We start from the raw sequence: 22,334 nt of genomic DNA on the forward strand, positions 1-22,334 counted from the left end.
TTTACAAGCTTTATTTAAAGAAATAAGTAATTTTCAAACTGTCTCAGGTTTACAGTTCAATGAAAACAAAACATACATAATGTCATGTAATACTAAAAAGAAACATATAAACAAAAAATATTCCAAATACATAGCAGAAGATAATAAAATAGTATATTTAGGCATAGATCTACTTGAAGACTTAACTGACTCACTAATATACAATTATAAAAAAACACTAGATAAAATAGAGCAAGTGATATCTAACTGGAACAAATATATGTTTACAATGGGAGGCAGATTATATCTCATTAAATCAATTATTTTTCCTAAAGTATTATATCTAATACAAAGTTTTTCACTGCCATCTTTCAAGTATATCACTCAGAGATATAATAAACTAATATTAAACTTTTTATGGTTCCCAAACAAACCCTGGATTGCCTTAAATAAACATTTACCAAATTGGGAAGATGGAGGAATCAATTTACCAGATATTGAGGTATATATTATGTCCTCTGCTGTTAAAAAATATAACCTTATGGTTAAATGCTCACAACAAACCTATGGAAACAATTACATGAACAGATCTATACTGAACTTAAGTCACAACAACATATCAGATCATTTAACTATAATACCATCACCTCTAGTTTGGATGTTAAAAGATTATCAATAAGGAAAAAATAAAAATAATAAACTGCCACCCAAATTTATAAACATCACACTAACAACATTTAAAACATACATAAACAAAGTCCCAAATATTAATTCATGGTTCTTTCTGACCTTCCTTATAGCCTTTACACCCACTATCTTTGATACATTCCAAATTCAGAAAATGAATATGCTCAAGATAGGCTCAATAAGCTACTGACATCAACTGGTAGAACAAGAGAAAATATTAACTAAAGATCAGATAATCAGAAAATATAATATAAATAATGACTTGTGGCTACTTCTGCAAAATCTAAGGCAATACCTTATAAATAGAATTGAACAAATGCAAGATACAGTTAGACATACTGTCCCAAAATTTATTGAATACATTATTATAATTAATAATCAACCTTATCAAGGTGCTGGATATCTATCTAATATTTACAAAATAATTAAAAAAACAAAAGTATACCAAGTAGACACCTACTGGAATTATTATACACAGATAAATAATCACCCTCCTAACGAAAAGGAAAAAAAGATTATCTTAAAATCCTCTAAGAAGTCAACATCGTCAATAAACTGTCAGTTATTCACTTGGAGATATTTGAACAGAAGTTTTTATACACCACATAAATTATCTAAGATGTATGCTAGTGAAGATCAATGCTGGAGATGTCAGACTAAAACAAGAGCTGACTGGCAACACGTTTTTCATGAATGTAAGTGTCTTGCTTTGTATTGGAATAATATTAATTATTTTTTTCAGTCTGTTTTTAATGATAATTATCAATTATTGAAATCTGTGATTTTATTCAATTCTCCCATTCCAGATTGTGTGCCAAAAACAATTTTAAAATCTTATGGACTTTAATGGCAGTGGCCCACAAAATCATCACCATTCACTGGAAAAGTGAGAATTCTCCTACATTTAATGAGTTTAAACATTTAACTAGAACAGTTGGACAAATGGAAATATCTACTCTGAAGAACAGAACTACCAGACCTACATCTTTATATAACACTTGGATGAAAATACTAGAAATAATTGAAAAAATGGACAAATGTATATGAACTTATATATATCATTCCTCATATTACACTTTAAACATATTTACAGCTTTCTTCTTAACAGACACCAATGTATATAGTTATATAATGTTTTCAAAGTTTATAGGTTTTATAATTGCATATATATTATTTTCTTCTTTGATTTCATGTAATATTTGACAAAGTATCAATAAAAAAAGAAGAAGTAATATAATATAACAAAAAAAAAAAGAAAATAAGGTTATACAATGTTAATTTCTTGTTTGTATGATTCACACATCATGGTATGCCATTTTCAGCTATCTTCCATGATCTCTTATTGATCAACTTACGATGTGTTTTAAGTATTACAGTTAGGAGTTGATAACCATAGCTGGTTACTGTTGCTTTTTGTTTAGGTTGATGACAATGGATTTAAACATTATTTCAAAAACAATATTCCATGTTGACCATTTGGCACTATTTATAAAACTTTATAGAATCTGTAAAAAATGGATTAATAAAATACCAACCTGGAAAAAAATGCATTTTTGCCTGGCAGCTTCAAGATTTAATCTGTGGCATCATTTAAATATTTTATATAGCCTCACTTGCTTTTTCATTGTATTTTAAAGATAATATTTTGTAATTCAAATGACAGAACCATTTAACACTGAGTCCACACAGAAACATCCTATATTTTTTTAGTATTCTGATTAGTTAAAAATGGGTAAAGGAATTCCCATAAATGGAGTTTGCCTGCCATGCTAGTTTGTCACTAGGCTGTACCTTAGTTTGCCAAGTATGAGATGCTGGGGTGGAGGGGATTTGTGTGAGGTCCAATATAGGAGGGGAAGGGGATGGATGTAATATAATGCTAAGATAAGGGGAGAGGAGTTGTTTTTGACACTACAGATTGCGTTGCCACTCCCTACCCCCTAACAGCTAGTCGTTGGGTGGAAGAAGGGCCCTAGTAGTTTGGCAAGGTGGTAGGCCCCCCTTTTTGTGCTTCAATTGGCACACTGTCTGGATTATGTAAGAGGCGTTATGCTGCTTGGTGAATTTAAGTTGTGATTAGTGAGCAATGAGACACTACTAAAAGATGTATGGTGAGCGGCCTAACACACTGCAAAGTATACATAAGTTGTGTTGTTGAAGCTGTTAAAGTGTTTAGGAGGTAGGTGAGCATTTATCATGCTGCCCAGTGGTTTTATGGTATAAGAATGTTTGACTTGTTTTACATGTTGTTAATAAAGCTGGTCTTAATGTCATCAGAATTGTTTTGTTGGTTGAGTGGGGGCAAGCTCAGTGACAATTTTATTACCAATAGCAAAGTTCAGTGATGACTAAAATCTTCAGTCAATTCATAATCCTACCCCCATATGCTTCATTTTGTTACCAGGGTGAGGGATACAGCACTAAATCTGCCTTTACATCCTTATCTTCTCTGTTTAGAATTTCTTAGAAACTAATGAAAGCCAGTCTCAACCAAAATGAGTTTTGTTAATTGAGCATAGTTAATTAATTGCTCTCTGTAACAGAAACTTGTACAAAGGGCAGGGCAGCAAACCCATTGATCTAGCCATTTCATTTCTTCCTCAATTTCCAGCCATTTTTATAGGTAAGTACCAGGCTAGCTGCCTGTGTGGGGCATTAAGCCTAGCCAATTTCCCTTTCAAAGCTAGAACCAAGTACTGTACCTTGTGTCTGTGTCAGAAACACCTTAACCATTATTCCAACCCCCAGTGTAAATTAATTGCCAAGGCAAGAAAGAGAAACTTGATAATAGGATTTTTTTCACACATTTTTCATGATATATTGTGCCTACAATGGTCATTATTGTTTTCTACATGTATGTGAAAACTGCCGGAATCAGTTCCAGTTCATTTTTAGCCATTTTGGGTACAATATAGTATCTTGTAAATCAGCCTTTTCTTCCCTTTTTACCAAAATTTTATGAAATTTGCTTTTGCTGTTGTGTTAGTTAAATTCATGTTCAAGTCAAAGTCATGTAGCATTAAACAGTTTTGGTGGAATGTGTTTCTATGGTCAATGCCCATTAAATCTGAACTGCATTTCTGTATGCTGACTTCTACAGCATATAACATTAATATAGTACTACTCCTAGTATGCCGGATTTTGTTCCCAGAATGTACTTACATTTATCTCTGACATGTATGCCTTCATAGATTTATACTGGGCTAACTACTACTAAGTGCTTTATAAGCCAAACTGTGCAATGCAAATGTATCCCATGAGTTATTTTTCGCTAGACGTTATAAGGGATGAATGCTTTCTAGGGCATGATTTGATGTTTGCCTCTGCATAGAGATATAGGCACTAGGCCTGGGTTACATTTCTGATTTCCTATCCACTGGTACATGTTACACTTGAACAGGATCAGGGAAGGAATCTGCTTCACGTACATGGGGAGCCTATTTCAGAGAATGGAAATTCTCTGAAATACAAATCTGTCCCTCCAACATGTTCTCCTTATGTCATAAACAAAGTTAAGGTCCTTAGCACTACTAGTTCTTATGCTGGTCATTCTACAGATATGCAGAAGGTCCAGAGAGGGACCCAAAGATAGTTTGTACATCAGGCATAGATCGTCTCTAGGCAGTCTGTGGGAAATAGAGTATAGAGATAGGGCTTCAAGGTGATCCACATAGGTTATTTTGTTTATGCCCCATATTCTTTTCATGAGAAAGCTCTGCAGACATCCCATTTGCTGCCTGTGCCTGGTCAGGTACATATATGGCATGATACACAATGACTGGTCTGATGAGAGCAGAATACAGCGGCATAATGACTTCCCTGCACCTAGATGCCATGTCCTTACTAATATAAGTTGAGTAACACAGAATGATTTCTTACCATCTTAGACACATGCCAGTCTAAAGCCAGGTTACTATTTACAGGTGTCCCCAAATCCCTGACTACCAGGTCTGCTCTTAGGGTTAATTTATCAAGGACACTTTCCTAGGGTGGCCTATTTCTTGAAAGGTACTAATACATTTCTTTGCATTGTGTTTTAACGTGTGGTTTTGGCAATCATTTGTCTGTGTCAGATCTTCCTGCAATATGTCAATATATTGGGGTGATTCTAGGTCAGCTCCTAGGTTAAAGCCACCTGAAAATTTGATCAACCACATGCCTTTGACATTGGCTGTGACTTCCAAGTAGCAGATGCCAGAGAAGCAGACTAAGCACAGAGCTCTGAAGGACTCCATTGGTGACCGGACACTTTATAGAGGTTGTCTCACCAATCAACTTTCTGAGTCCTATCTGTGAGCCAGATAGCTATCTAGCACATTCTATAGGGGTTTATGTCCAATTTTGAGAATTTCTTAACAATGCCAGGGTGGGGTATTGTGTTTAATGCCTTAGCCAGTTCGAGGTAGGTAGTATGCGCCAATTGTCCCTTATCCATTGCCTTGGTGACCCTCTTGAAGAAGTCCAGCAGGTTTAGTAGGCATGACTTGCCTTTGATGGAACCAAAATGGTTTGGTCTAGTGTCTGCAGGTTTCCTGTGTCATTGCTAATCATTTCCATGATAATTCATTCCCTGGCTTAGCATATACATACTTGTAAGACTAACTGATCTTTAGTTCTTGGGATCCATTGATGATTCACCCTTATGTAGAGGGACGAGCGTTTCAGTCCCCTATTCCTGTGTACAAAACCTGATTGGGGGCTGTAGTTGAATAATGATTCCAGTCACCCTGATAACGCATATTTCTTGTTATTCAGAAGGAATCCCGGGATATTTTTGGGGCCAAATGAGGCTGTATTTTTGATCTTAGAGAGTGTAGCCATGACCCGTTCCCTGTTAGCAGTTATAGGGGCTATATTTAATGGTATTTTCTGCTAGTTGGCTGGAGGGGGTAAGGTTGGTGTAGAATTTGTTAGCCAGTTCAAGGTAGGCTATACATCCTAGTATCCCATTAATAACCAGTTCAGTAAGTACACTGTTGTGTACTGCCTTTGAGGTTTCTGACATAGTTTAAGAAGGCCTTTTGGTTGTCCTTGGCTTGGTAAGCTATCTTTACCTCAAAGGTGCCCTTCTTGGATTTAATCAGCCCTCTTATTTACTATTTAGTTTGAGGAATGTGTTATCTTTTTGGATGTTACACATCTTAAACTTAGATACGATTTTTCCACCAGGGCGGTTGTTTTTTTGAGTTTGTTTTGGGCTTATTTCTGGTAGGTACAGCAGCCTCTATGCAAGCCCTGAAATGTTGTACAGAGTTTCTCTGAACAATTCTGCATAGGTTGAGGGGGTTATCTGAGTTTTGAGGGGCTTGGAATTTTGACAGGCTATCATTTAATAAAAGGTAGTTTGCCCTGGAGTAGCTCCTGTTACAGGGTTCACTGGGGTTACTGAATCAATTTTAAATTTTGAAGGAGGCAGTTTTATGATCTGACCTAACCAGACTGGGCCTGACACTTTGGGGGGTACAGTGGTCCCCCATGTTTGGGAGTAGCAGGCCCTATGTGTTTGCACTTTTCATGGGTGTGTATGCACTATCTGGTCTAGGGTGCTACTGTTTGCTAAATCTAGAAATCTCTGTACCTACAAATTTGAGGCCTTATAGGATTCTCATTCTCTAGAAGGTTAATTGAAGTCCACCATTAGTATGGTATTTCGTTGAATGATAAGTGCTTCCAATAGGTCTAAGTATGAGTTGTGGGATTCCAAGGACATAGGGGGTTGCCTATAGCTTGCTAGGGTATGGCATGGGACTTCATCTCTGGTAATCTGTACATGCAGAAACTCCAGTGCATCATCCTGCTTAGTTAACCTAGAGGTATGTTTATTTTTTATATAGATTGAGACATCTCCAGCTTTAGTCCCTGAATGTGCATTTGCTGGTCTAAATGTGTGGAAGGCATTGAAACCTTGCATTGCCAAGGTACTCTCTGTGTCTTTAAACCATGACTCAGTAACTGCACAGATGTCTGCATTTTTCATGGTAATTTGAGTTTGGATGGAGTGAAGCAGAGTTCCATTTCAAATTCTGGCACTGAGCAGTAATACCTTCGGGTTCCCTCGGGTTGACTTTGCATTGTTGTAATGTTTGACAATTTGGCATTGCCTAAAAAAAGTCTATGAGGGAATACAAAGTTTTAGCCAGTATTCCAAAGCCTAGAGAGTAGAGGTGCAAGCCATCCTTGGCAAAGCAATGTGATTTGTTAACCATATCCTCCCATGTGGAAAAGTGTTGCATCACCTTAGAATTACTCCAGAAACTAGGCAAGTTATTAAAGTCAACCATCTTTCATTTGCATTATGGCATCATGCTTGATGAAGGTAGAATGTTGGTCAATGTTAGGCACATACCAGCCTTAAACCCAGTCTGAGGGTTCTATAATGTCTATCTTCATGTAATCTAGGTATATACCTGTTCATCTCCCGTGATTTACACCTACATGGATTATGACTGAATCATACTGATACCTGGGGTACAATGACCTGAGTGCTTGCATAACATGATAGATACTGTCCCCACTAGCAACTGACCATTATTTTCTCCTTGTGCAGCCTGGACAGTGCGGCATCAGTATGTTGTACAATGGAGTCCCCTATGACTAGAGTCCTAGGCATTGACTTGCCTTATGGGCTTTGTATTTGAGACTCCACTTGGTGTGGTGCTATGTGCAGAATTGGGTGCAGCTTCTGTACAGAGCATGGAGTACACTGGGATAATTCTTGTAAGCGGAATAAGTGGAGGGGTTTAGGTTTTAGCATTGCATTTAAACACCTCACCATAAGCTGGTGTATGTACAGACTGTGTACTACACGTGGCAGATGTTTCCTGCATGTTTCTGATAACCTGATTGTTAGGTGTGCTTGTACATGAGTTTTGCCTTCAGTTACACTGTGTATATATAGCTTTCTCATACTCTATGTGTTCTTTAAAGGATTAAGTGGTTATCAGTGAACATGAGACAATTGCTAAATTGCCTCAAGAAGCCCATAGTCCACAAAGCTGGCAGCAGAGAAATTGTGGAAGGGCATATCCATAATGTCAGGAACTTTATTAGGTGAGCTGCAGGGGTGAGATATTCACAGAGTTAATAGAGGGATAACTAATTGGAGATTAGACTAGGCTATACAATGTGAAAACTGTAAGGGCAGTGCTACTCAATGTGCAAACTAGTTGCTGTATACTCCTATGAATGTAAAGTAGTTGCTGTACAGTAAAAGAATTACTAGTTACAGTTTCAGAGTTAGTTTTACAAGTCTATACAGGGGGTCTATATTATGTGATCAAACAGTGAAATGTTCAAACACGTAATAATCGACCCCTAAATGTCAAACCATCATAACGTCGAATGGTTCAATGGAGATCTCCATACAGTGCAGACATGGAAGTTTTCCATTGTCTGCACTGTAGTGCAATCTTGGAGTTGGTATATTTAAGTAATGGGGGGTGTGGGGGGTGCTGCCCCCCCATGTGATGGGTGCAGGGGGGCTTGCAGGCATACCTCTCAACCTCTTGGAGCAAGAAATCTGGACAAAGCCATAAATAATGGGGGTACAATGGCCCAAAAATAGGGATACCTTTTAAATCTTGCTCTTACAAACTTAGGAAGTTAATAGAATAACAGGTTTTGCAATAGCATGAATTTTCTGAAGGTTATGAAGTCTGAAATGTAAATATTTGCCATTATTTTATGACTTCAGCCCTCAATGATTTCCCAATTATTTGCCAGAAAACCGCTATTTTATGAGAATCAGACCAAAAATATGATGCAAAAATCTGGACATTCTACGAAAATCTGTACAGTTGAGAGATATGTAACAGTGCACTGCTAACCATTGCCTGGTGATGAGCAGCTCCACACAAACCCGCCACATTTACACTGGCAATGAAAACCCAGTAACCTGACTAATAATTACACTTGGAGCCCTTGTGTGGCTTTCCCAGCTCAGCTACACCAGGCATTCATCTACTACCACTAGATGAGTAATCCCAGTCTTCCTAATGTCCAAACACACCAAGATTGTTACAAATGTAATGCTACCAAAAAGAATTAGTTCGACAATACTTTAGAATGGGATTTGAGGTAAACAAAACAAAAGCAGCAGCAAGAATGGATAGAGCAGATTTACTTGCAGTCTTGCAAAATTATGAAACATTTTATGTAACTTGCTAATTGTGTGTGATGTTTACCTGTTTCATGAAAGTGGCCTTGCCTGGGTTGTACATTTGCATTGTGGTATAGTAGATGTAGACAACAGTAGCTTAGTATTCATAGGTTCATAGGTTCATAGGTAGGTACTAGGCTATCTGCCTGAGGGCATTTATAAGCCTAGCCAGAGTGTGTCAGCTTTCCCCACCCCATTGATTAATTAACTGCGCCTCTGTCAAGAAGAGCCAATGAAGTGATCCCAGGGGTATATTTTCTGTTACCCATCTACTCGTCAAGGTTTCTCTTGAAGAGTGTTAATGAGGGGCTCTGCCTAATGTAGTTAGGAATTTTGTTCCAAAGTATGGGGAGTCTCTGTGACAGGAATCTATCCCTCCAGCATGTTCTATATATTGTTGTGGCGAGGTATAGCTGACTAGAGCGTGTGGCTCGCAGTGACTTGGATTTCTTAGGTGGAGCATGTCCATCAATTCTGAGTTGGACATGGCTTTGTAAGTCAGGCAGAGATCACCTCTGAGTAAGCGATATGCCACTGAGTACAGCCGGAGTTTTTCCAGTCGGGCTGCATAGGACATATGTTTGAGGCCAGTAATCCTCTTGGTGAGGTACTTTTGTTTTCATTCCAGCTGTTGGAAGTGACTTGAGAGGTACATCTCAAATGGGCCATTGTACTCTATGATGGGTCTAATGAGTGACGAGTAGAGGGGCACTATAACCGCTTTATTTCTAGATGCGAACCCTTTAGTAATTAGATGGCCTACATAGAAGGATTTCCTAACTACTTTGGCAATATGATTGTCAAAGGAGAGATTACTATCTACCTAGGTCCCCAGATCTCTTATTACCTCTTCTGTATTAAGGGGGCTGCCACCTATGTGGTAATTCATGGGTGTTTTGTTTTTCCCAAACGGGATGACTATGCATTTTTTGACATTTAGCTTGAGACCATGACTTTGACACCAGGTGTCCCATCTCAGTAAGGCCCTTTTGGAAAATGTCCATGTCAGCTGGAGAGTCAATTATGGCTCCCAGTTTGCAGTCATCGGCGAACTTGGTTATCCATATTCTTCCTGTGTTTGCCTGTACTTCTGAGAGGTATATGCCAAACAGTAGGGGTCCCAGGACCGAGCCTTGTGGGACACCACTTGTCACTGGTTTAGAGTCGGACCTGGAGCCCGCTATTTTTACCGTGTGAGTTCTGTCTGTAAGCCAGTTGGCAACCCATCTCATGACGGAGGGGTTTCTGTTCAGACTAGTGAGTTTTTCTATAATTCCTGAGTGGGTAATGGTGTCAAAAGCCTTGGCAAGGTCAAGGTAGGCTGTGTGAACCACCTTCCCCTATTCTATGGCCTTGGTGACTGTCTTGAAAAAGTCAACCAGGTTTAGTAGGCATGATCTGCCCTTAACAAAGCAGAACTGGGTCGGGTCAAGTGTTTGGACATTCCCAATGTCTTTGTTAATGAGTTCCATGATGATGTGCTCCATAGCCTTGCAGACCAGGCTAGTCAGGCTTATGGGGCGATAGTTACCAGGGTCAGTTGTGGCCCCTCCTTTGTGGAGCAGAATAATCATTGCTGTGCGCCATTCTGTGGACAAGTATTCAAGGTGTCTTTTACTACCTTCATTTATTCTTTGGGATATATCTATTCAACTAAACACTGCTAGCTTTACTGTTTGCATTTTAAGCACTTATAAATCTTCTTGATATAAGTACATTAAGGTTGACTGCCTGTGGCCCCTGTGGCACTTTCAGGAACTGTTCCAGAGTGGTTTTTGGATTTGTATCCTAGGACTGGTTCTTTTTGTGTTTCCTGGTTTGGTCTTTTAAAAGTTTTTTCAAGTTTTGTCATTTTTTCCAGTACTTGGATACTATCTATGGCCTTGGAATTTTCTAGTCAAGATACCTTATTGAACCTGTCTACCTACCCGGTTCCTGAAAGTGGGACAAGAGGTTCATCAACATTCAACCACAAAGATGAACTAATCAATTCTATCACAATCTATTCACTATCGCTAAGATAGTGAAAAAAAGTTTAGACCATCACGTCAGTTTGCAGCTTAAGAATGATATTGCTGGTGTCAGACAAGAGGGCTGTCAGGTGTTACATCACCATGCAAATGACGATACACTCAACACTGGTATCAATGAACATGCTAGTTCAAACAAGCTAGCGTGCTCCACGGAAGTGAACATTTGGAATTACGTGTGCAAGCAGAATGATAATCCATGTACTACAGTGGATGTTACAACTACAAATGCCAATGTAAGTAACTGCTTCAATGATAACATCCTTTTGGACACTGTAAATTGTAAAAAAAACTATTTACGAGTTGGAGAGACAAGTTTTCAAACATGTGACTTTAGATTTAGAAATTCAATACTTTGAGGAGTGCATCGCTCGTAAAGCAGAGCCGCAGGGTTTGAGGACAGCAAAGTTTCCCAACTGTGTAACACCTGGAGATGAAATGAGTAAAATTCTTGTAGATTTATACAACGAAACAGGTCTAAATATGATGTGCATATTAGTGGCACATTATGGGAAAAAGATCACTAAATTAAAGAAGAACATTAAACTTTTGGATGAAAGTATCAAGAATTATGGTTGCTTCTAAGATTTTACTGTTTTATACAATGGTGTAGAGGCGAAGGCCAACAGGCACAGGGCTGCGATCATATCTAGAAAGCAATCTAAACTCAAAAGAGACATTTTGGCATACAAATCTATCCAGGCTTACATTGTTCAGGAAGGGACATCGGAAAAAATAAGAACAAGCAATTGCGGTCCTGGAAACAATAAAACATTGGCACAAGTAGTTGACAGTAACATGAATATTCAAGAAAAGGTGATGTGTAATAACACTTTGCCAAATTTGGAAATGGACAACAACAACTTGACAGCAACACAAAGTGCAGGTCCATATTTGGACCAAAATCAAACAAATAATGACAATAGGGCCAGTTATGCAAAGGCTGTTTCATTGGAAACTGCTGGTACAGGACACAACAAAAGCCCTTTTCACATGGACAAATTAGAGAACAAACAGACTTTGAAGTGGTACAATTCCACTCAGTACAAGGGGAAAGGGAAAGAGAAAAAACAGGAAGAAATGATAAATCAAAAAGGTGTACAAAACTATTGCCTTGATATTATTAATTTATCTAATATTTCTTTTTCCTGTGAATTAGAAAATGTTTTAAAGAAAGGCTTCTCATTCATTTCTGCCTGTAGTATGAATATAGGAAAAATTGTTAGTAGACTTCAGACTGTATTTGAGGAAGTTAAAGTTACATCATGCAGGATATTTTAAAACAGACTACAACTAACAAAACCTTAGACGACAAGCCAAGTAAACCTAGCACTTTTAACCCTCCCCTTCAAACTACCCTTCAGGTCTTTCAAAGTATTTGCAAAAGAGAATTCAGAAAAATTAGTCATTGTGACTATAAAGAGAATCTTACCAAAGAAGAGTGCAACGCATTACATAGCTTGAGCAAAAACTTTTGACATTAGAACTATGAAAGCAGACAAAGGTGGGAAAATTGTCATTATGAACACAAAGGCTTATGAGAGTTCTTTAGAAGTGATGTTAGAAGACCTAGATACATATAAAAAGGTTAACTTAGGAGAAGTTAACCATAGTTATAAAAAGGTGGATGTCACATTCTTTGATATGTTCAGCCAAAGTGAAATTGACAACGAAAATTACAACTATTTATTGGTTGAACATCCAAAAATGGCATCCTTCTTTGGTATTCCAAAAATACAGATGGACCAAAAAAATCCCCCATTCAGGCCAATAATTTCAGCTAAACATTCCAAAACAGAAAACATATCTATTTGGTTAGAATATGTTCTTAATACTGTTGTCCAGAAATCTAAACATTATCTAAGAGATTCATGGCACTTACTAGAAATTTTAAGAGAACTTGACATCACTGAAAGACAAATTTACTTCGGCACTTTGGATGTCAAGTCGTTATATACTTCAATAGATCAAGAAAGGGGTGTTGAATATCTCAGAGAATATCTCACTAACCACACTGATTTCAGTGGTGGAAAAGTGAATACCATTTGTTGTTTGATGGACTTGGTTTTGAACAATAATTTTTTCAAATTCAGCAAGTCTTTATATAAACAAATCTCTGGAGTAGCCATGTGGGCAAGAGTATCACCTGCATTTGCAAACTTAGTCATGGCTAACTGGGAACTGAAGTTTTTACATCAACATCCTAGGTATAAAAAAGTGCAAACCTACTATAGATATATTGATGATTTGTTCTTTTTATGCACTGGTACTTATGAGGAATTTGTGGATTTGGTTAGTGACTTAAATTCTACTACTGATTTTTTGGAATTCAAAATCAGTGGTTTTGGTGAATCTATCAACTATTTAGATTTACATTTGAGTATAGATAAGGAGAGAAAAAAGTTTATGAGTAGTATCTATAGGAAACCAGTATTCACTAATCAATATTTACACAAGGATAGTTTACACCCACAGCATATGAAAAAAGGAGTCATAAAAGGACAGATCATTAGGCTTAGTAGATTAACTTCTGACAATGACACTTTCAAAAAGAAAGTTCTGTTTCTGAGGTCACTTTTTCTTTTTAGAGGTTATACCTTGGAATGGCTAAAGAAGATAGAAAGTGAAGTAATGGTACTAAGAAGGGGGGTGGCTTCACCCATTTTGTATTCAACTGACACCATGGTAGGTCCAGTTATAGACAGTACATCAAACACATTGGAGACTGATGTTTCTAAATATACCAGTGCTTTCCTTATACCCATAGTGAATGAAATGTGGCACATCAAACACATTATAGAGAATAATTGGAAAATAATACTTGGAAACAAAGAGTTAGTGGCGACAATTGAACTGAGACCTAGATTTACTTATAAAAGAGTTACTAACATCAAGTCAATGCTAGAATCAGGAAACAAGGTTAATATTTGTACAAGAACAGGTTGCAATAAGAAAGTTACTTATGCTTGCAGGAATTGCAAGCAATGTAGGTTCATCAGTAACACTTCTTTTATAACTTTAAGTCATTCCAACCAAACTTTTTGGGCCAAAGACTTCTACAATTGCAATAGTGAATATGTTGTTTACATTGCTATTTGTATGTCATGTGACAATTATTATATAGGAAAGACCATAAGAAGTTTGAAACGCAGGATATATGAGCACAATCTAGCTATCAAAAATAAAGACAAAACAAATTCATTGGCTAGACATGCATCAGTATGTCTAGATTTTAAAAGATTTAAATTTTTTCTCTTGGAAAAGGTAGAGAAGGTTTCTTTTGAAGGTGATCTTAACAACATACTAGAATGCAAAGAAGCACTGTGGCAGTTATTTTTAGGTGCGGACAGTGCACCTGGATTAAATGAATCCATACATTTTAAATGCTTTTTAGTTAATAGATAATATTGTTTAAGCAAGTTTTTACTACAACTATTTTATTTAAAGAATGTGTGTTTCATACAGACTGACACACCTGTTTATTTAATTAATTGTTAATTGTTTGAAATCATTTCCTGTTTGACAACAGATTAGGATACAAAAGGAAGTTAGGGTAGGGTCATTTGCAAATGTTTTTTCTGAAGAAGTTCACAGAATTAAAAGTGGATGAAAGTGCTAATATACTGTTCCAGAGTGGGTTTTGGATTTGTATTCTAGGAAAAGTACAATATTCCACAGAGATGGAGGTACTCAGGGATGCATTTTCCATTTTTCTTTTTTTTTGTTTGTTTTTGTTGCTGTTTTTTGAATTATCATTCAGATTTTATTATTCAGTAAGCTTATCTTTTATGTACTTTCATACCCTAATTACTTTTAATATTATATTTGCTGCTGTCACAGGACATGCCTCTAAAATGAACATGGGGGAGTGGGCTTGGCATAATGGCTAAGATCTTCACTTCATAGACACAGAGTACAGGGTTTGATTCTGATTCTGGTTATTGACTAGGCTTAAAAAGGCCCTTCAGGACATTTAGCTTAGTATTCACCTATGAACCTATGAGTTACCAGATAGTTAAGTTTGTTAAACAAACAAGTAAATCTTAGTGGAAAGTATAATAGTTTCTAGACAGAATTTCAACATGTAGCTTAGAGGGTGTTAAAAGACAATTTAAGAAAGTGGAAGATGCAGTTTACAAATTTTAAATCTTACTATTATATATTTTGCAAATGATAATATTACCAGAAGATGGCTTTTCATTTCCCTAGCAGCAATCCTGTTAAGTAAGATGCTGAATAAAATTCCACCATGGCTAAGAAACTCATTTCTGAATGTCAGCAGCCCCTGTTAGAAGGAAAACAAAGTTATACCCCCTCTGCTGAAGACAACATGTAATGAACCATGTAGTATAAAATTACCTGAAGCTAACATTTACAGAAGCAATAGAAATTTATACAGTGGTTTTACGTATCTGCATTGAATTCTACAGCCAAGTGTGAAAAGGGATTTTTTGTTGTAATCGATGTTTTCTATCGGTCAGAAAAGCATTTCTCCACTTTCGCATTTTCATTTTTTTTAATTAAAAAATTACTTGTGAACCAATATGTGACTGCTTCTATTATTTATTAGACAAGCAGTGAATAAATGCATTATATATAAAATGATAAATATTCAGGTATAGACAACAAAAACAGCAGAGAACAGAAGTAGAAAACCATTTTTGTGGTAGTGTAAGATTTCACAACTTTCCTTGTCCCTCCAGCTCCCTACCAATAAGGAAGGTTTCACATCAGACTTAATAATCATCCTCCTTCATTTCCCACTCTGCCTTATATACATATTTATTGCACCGTATTAATTTACTAGTTTTTAACTTATAGCCTCTTCAGGAAGGTTACATGATTTATAAAGCATCAACAAAGCTTCCTGGGAAGTATTTCCTTAGTTTTCTCCTGTGACAACCAACTTGCATGCTTTAAGTGTAATATCTAATTTGAAACAAAACTTGTTTTGAAAAAAAAAAAAAATGTTTCCATACTCCATTCACATACTTTTTACATGCTATCTGTATTATACTCTTTTAGTAGTCATTCCTTGGGGTCACAGTTTCCAATGGTTCATGTGTTATACGTGCAACTGATTTTCCTTCAAGATAACTGGTGGCCATAACCCTGCATTCATATTATCTACCACACACACACACACACACACACACACAGACACACACACACACACACACACACATACACACACACACACACACACACACACACACCTATAACTACCTTTACTGCAGGACACTAACTCCATACCACACATCTATCGAAAAAGCCTTCACTCTCACCTGTTATTTTACTGACTTCTGACTGCTCATGTTTGTGTTAACAATTTATTGCTAAAACGTACTATTTTTCTATAAGCAAAAGCAAGTACATCTTTACAAGTTTCCACAAGCTAGAATTGGCTTTAAGTATCTGGCAGATATTTTGTCACAGTGTCCCTGGTACAAATGTTTTCTGAGCAGTCGAAATCCATTCTAAGTGCATTGCATACTTCCATCTTATTAACATTCTAAACTTGCCCTTCTGTTTTGCATTTCCTGTTTTTCAACTTCTGCCATTATGCTATTAGTAATTTCTGTGGAGTAACCCATTCTGAAACTTGTTTCTGTACTCCTTTTCTGTTATTTTTTTTTCACTATCAAAGTAATTTAGGGACACTAACTGTAGAACTCAATGCCACTTCAACCAATTACAATGTGCACTATTATAGTGCAAAATACTACTTGCTATATTATCATTTATGTCTACCTTTGTTGTAAACCTTTGTCCTTAGTATAACTTTGGCTTTGCAAATAAACTTTCTTACCTGTACACAGATTCCAAAGTCCTTAACCATCCTTACCCAATCTGCAGCGTAGTGTGGGCATTTTTTTGTTGTGCTGCCACAGAAAATTGCTTTTGCCAGCATTGTCTCTTTCAAAAAAATTTAAAACAATTGTCTGGCTTTTTAGAACTAATTAGTAGTTAGCAGTCTGGCTTTGAAATGGCAAAATACGATTTCTGTGTTAAAATGCACAGACTGAAAAGACAGATAGTTTTCCTTCTACACTACAATATATCAGTCTGAGTTCTCACAACTCTCACACTTTCTCATAAGATTTTTTAACACTCTAGATCATAGGTTCATAGGAAACTACTAGGATAATGGCTTAAGTGTCCTTACAAGCCTAGCTAAAATGACCTAATTTTGGGTGATGTATTGGCCCGAAGGGCTAGAGGATGGCATAGATTTATGCATATGCCTTGATTAAGGGACCTAAGTGCTACCCCCGGGAGTGACTTTGTGATTCCTCATCCAATGATCCAAACTGCATTTGAAGAAGGTCAGGGAAGGCCTCTGCTTAATATGAATAAGAAGCCTCTTCCATAGATGGGGTAATCACAGACACTTATCTGTCTCGCCATCATATTTTTTTTTTTAGTTGCAGACCAGGTTTAGATCCCTAGGTCAGGTGACTCTCATGCCATTTGTCCTCTGGATGTGCAATAGCTCCATCAGGACTAGATTTGTGAGTGCCTTGTAGGTTAGGCATATTTCACCCCTTAATAGATGGCAGGAGACAGAATAAAGTGATAGTGCTTTTTTAGTCTATCTGCATAGGGCATGTTTTTACACCCTGTATTTTCTTTTGTCAGGAACCTCTGAGGTCACTCCAGCTGTTGTATTTGTAGTCAAGTACATGCCAAATAGTGCATTGTACTCATTTATTGGTCTAATGAGGGCCAAATACAGTGTGACTGTAACTTCAAAAAAAAAAAAAAAAAACAGGAGCTGCTGAGTGAGAATGCAGAGTAAACAAAATGCACTCATTAAAAAACACAAAAAACTCCGAGCTGCCATGACTTCAGAGAGCAAAATTTTAATAAAACATATTTACAATAAAAGGTGAGCACTTTCACAGTTTAAAACACTGCTTCGTCAGACCAATAAAAAGTGAAACTACCAAACATAATTTAAACAATATAAGATCCAATCAAATGCACAGATTAAAAGCACAGCAGATCTGATTCACCTAGGGACTAAGCTGTACAAGATAGAAGTTAAAAGGAAGACATTCCCAAACAAATCTAGTATGCATCCTGGCCATGTTATTAAAAATGTATTGAGAGGCCAATTCTTCATAGTCATGAGACTTCATGATGATGAGGATGATGAACTTGTTGAATCTTTTAGTAGCCTTAAAGCTGAGTTTTTAGATAGAGGCTATAATGGTACAGAAGTTGAACTTTATGTAGAAGAAGTTTTGAAATGTAGAAAAGGTAGGAGGATGCCTTATTTCTCTAGGAGAAACAATGAGACACAGCATGTTTCATCTAATACAGTGAAGAACAGACCACATTTTACATTTTCTAATGGTATTAATAGAGTATGTGACATCTTTAAGAAACATTGGTCTATTTTGTTAACCAATCCCCATATTAGGAAAGTTATTGACACTTAACCAAAATTTAGTTTTAGGAATAATTTGTCTTTAAAATGGCAACTTTGCTATAGGAATGTAAGAAAGAACACTCATATGTATACAGAATGTAAGGAAATGTTTAAATGTAACTCTTGTTCAGATTGCAGACATATTTTTACTTGTATATCATACACACATAAAACTAGTGGTCTTGAAATTGTTTTAGATTTTTTTGCCAACTGTAGGACAAGAAATACAGTTTACTATGTGGGATATTCAGTCTGTGATATCTTTTATATTGGAAAAAACAATCGAGCCTTTAATGAGAGAATATTACAACACCATAATGACATTTTAAAAGATAGAGACATGAATGCCCTAGCAAAGCATGTGATCGATTGCTGTACTCAGCATGTTTTTAATTTCTTTGCATTAGAAATAGTTCATGCAAGTGATAGGGAAGGGGATTTAAACAATAAAACTGAATGTGCTGAACAGATATGAATATTATTAGTCAAAGCATTTGTTGAAACAGGCTTGAAAGATAGGATATCGCTCAAACCTGTTTTTAATTCAAAACCACTATGACATTGAAGTAGGGGCTTGGCACATAGGAGCGATCGTATTGGTGGTATGTTGGTCAGGTGACTAGTGAGTAGAAGCAAATGAAATGAGGGACCTGGTATACAGAAGTGATTTTATTTTATTTATTTTATTTTATTTAACATTTGTTTACTGGGATAGTCCGACTGGACACAGTTCCATTTACACCGGAGGCCCGGGAAGAACAGCTCCACAGTAGATAACAATAATCAGAACATGAGACAAACAAACACATCAACAATAATAGTGAACTAAAAACAAAATGGCTACCATGAAGTAGCATTAAACTGGAATTCAACTGTTAGAGTTCTAAACAATGGAGCATACTTACAGTAAATATAATAGGAAGGAAGGTGTGTAGAGTTGTAAAACAGTGAATATTATGTAATAAATTTACATAGCCAGGTATTCATTAGGTGTGATTTAAGTGAGTTTTTAAACTGTGTAATAGTGGAGGTAGAAGTCAGAGAAGGGGGAGGTTATTTCAGGCTTTAGCTATGGTGTGAGAGAATAAAGCTTTCCCTGCAGTGTTGTTAACCCTAGAAATACAGAGGAGTGATTTTTCAATAGAGCGAAGAGGACGATTTGCTATGTAGTGAGTGAATAGTTGACTTAGTGCTGGGCTTTTATCAGGATACTTTAGAATATTGTAGGCTATGACTAGCTGGTGGTAAAGAAGTAGTTGTGGAGGTTTGAGCCACTGTAGCTGCCTTAGTGCTAGAGAGTGATGGGTTCTGAAGGTGGAGTTGTTAGCAAACTTGGGAATTTTACAATAACATGACTCAAGTCTGGCAAGATCAAGTTTTCTGATCTGCATAAGAATTGGTGCAGCATACATTAAAGTGGACAATAGATTAATTTTTTGTGTCTGTATAGTGTTCCATTTTTTATGGCCCTTTTTGATGGTTTGTGAAATATGGACATCAAAGAGAAGGTTTTTGTCAATTTCTACACCGAGGAGTTTGATGTGGGCAGAAGGACAAATAATAGTGCCAGTTTTGGAAGTGGTTGTAAAGGAGGGGGGGGGTAGATTTAGACTTATTGGTGGTGAATAGGAGCAATTTAGTCTTGTTGGGGTTTACAATAAGTCAGGTATCAGTAATCCATCCTTCCACAGAGCTAAAGGATTCCTGAGTGAGTTGTTTTAGAGTTGTAAGTGATGGTGCTGAGCAGACTACAGTAGAATCAGCTGCTCACTGTATAAGTGTGGCATGATGGGTGGAGGTATGTAGATTGTTAGTGAATATAGAGAAAATAAGTGGGCCTAATATTGAGCCTTGTGGTACACCTATGGTAGTTGGAAGTAAAGGGGATAGTACACCTTGCCATTGGACAGATTGCTGCCTATCTGATAGATAGTTTTTGAACCAGGCAATAGTAGAAAGGGCAGAGGATAGGGAGGCCAGAGTGTCTAGTAGTATGGAGTGTGAGACCATATCAAATGCTTTGGAGAGATCTAAGAATGTAGCAGGTACAAAATTATTATCATTTCTGTGTTAGTTAACCAAGTTAGTAAAAGAGAGGAGAGCAATAGTTGTGCTGTGATGTAGCTGGAAGCCATGTTGTGTGGTGGAGTGGAGATTATGTGTGTTCAGGAGATGCATAACTTGAGAGTGAATACATTTCTCAAGTAGTTTAGATAAGGGAGATAGAATAGCAATGGGATGGTAATTTGAGAAGTCATAGGAATTGCCATGTTTATGAAGAGGAATGATATATGAGACTTTCCATAGTTGAGGGATATAGGCTTCCTGTATGGAGCGGTTGATAAGGATAGAAACAGGGTAAGATAAGGATTCAGTGGCTATTTTTAGCAAGTTACCAGGTAGACTATCAGTTTTAGGAGGAGTTTTTTAATTGTAGAAGTGTGAACAGGTGAGAGAGTAAAGGAAGGAATGTTATCTGGACATTTGGTTGGGATATATGTATAGTTGTTTTTGGATAATTGGGAGGATAATGCTAAAATGGACTCAGTGAAATGGTGATTGAATTGAGAGGCTATGTCAGTATTACTGGTGGAGCTGGGATCTGGGGTGGTAGTTTTGTCTGGTTTTAATAGGGAATTGATAGCCCACCAAAACTTTTGAGGATCTTTTGAGTGTTTGCTTTAGACACCAATGTAATAGTTCTGTTTATTAGTTTGGTTTGTTTCTTGTCCTGATTCCAAAGTTGTACGTAGTTTTGTTTGGCTAGGCTAGTGTTATCCCTCTTCCTGATTTTCCATGCCTTATCTCTGGACTTTAGTAGGGCTCTTGTGTCCCTACTTAACCATGGTGCATAGTTTGCCTTAACTCTAATTTTCCTGATGGGTGTGACTATATTAAGGACATTGGTGAGAGTACTGTTAAAGTAGTCGACTGTCTGGTCTAATCCTATAGCTTATGGGGTTCCCAGTTACTTTGTTTTAGAATAGTGTTAAGATCAAGTGGATACAGTTTGTGGTAATCTCTGATTTGTCTATAAACTATGGGCTTGGGTATATTGGTGCATTTGCATAGGAGGAATGTTGGAGGTGGTCACTAAGACCATTTGGTAGACAGCCTGTCTGGTAGTTTTGTTTGGGGCAATTGACTAGTGTCCAATCTAGAATAGAGTGTTTTTTTTTATCTACTCTAGTGGGTTCTTGAATAAGTTGAGAAAACCCAAAGAGGTTAATATGGTTAGTGGAGTTGTTAGAATTACAGGTTAACTAGTCAGTATTTAGGTCACCTAGTAGGATAGTTTCTTGTAGAAGATTATCTCTAGCCCACTTTAAGATTTCTTCAATTATGGAAGAGTTGTTCCCTGGGGAAATGAAGCAGCTAAGAATGTTGATTTTTTTAGTGTTTTTATATATAGGACTGTGCCTAAGGTTTTGGAATTTTGAAATTTAGGTAGAGGGGTTTGTAGAGGTTGGATGTTGAGTGTGTTTTTAAAGAGAATTGCAACCCCACCTCTCTTCCTGCCTACTCTATCCATTCTTAAGATATTATATGCTGGAGGGAGGATTTCCTCATTTTGGGTGCTAGGTTTTAGCCAGGTCTCAGTAATGGTCAGTATGTCTGGAGAGTAGTGGGTTATAAATGCATGTAGGTCAGGTAGTTTGTTGGACATACTCCTGGTGTTGATATTAAGAATCAGTAGTTCAGATATCTGTTTGGTTGAGAGTAAGGTATCGTGTGGTTCTGGGTTGGGTGTATGTTTCCTGAGATAAGTAGCCTTTTTATAATAAACAGTATATGTTTAATTGTGCGTGCTGTTTCTAAGTTGGATCTGGATGATATTTTCTAGTGTGAGATCTTGGTATGTAAATCATTTGTATGTGCAGTATTGAACTGTCATTAAGTAATGTAGAAATGATAGGGAAGTTTTTGTGTGTTTTTGTTTGTGTGGAAATATGTGTTGTATGGAGATGTCAAGTGATGTGTTAGCATGTATAGATGTGATGCAGGCTAGGGATATGAGAGTAAGGAAGAGAAATAATAGAGTGAA

Source organism: Protopterus annectens, chromosome 7.part0, assembly GCF_019279795.1.
Source record: "Protopterus annectens isolate FY-2018-M chromosome 7.part0, PAN1.0, whole genome shotgun sequence".
NCBI lineage: Eukaryota > Metazoa > Chordata > Ceratodontiformes > Protopteridae > Protopterus > Protopterus annectens.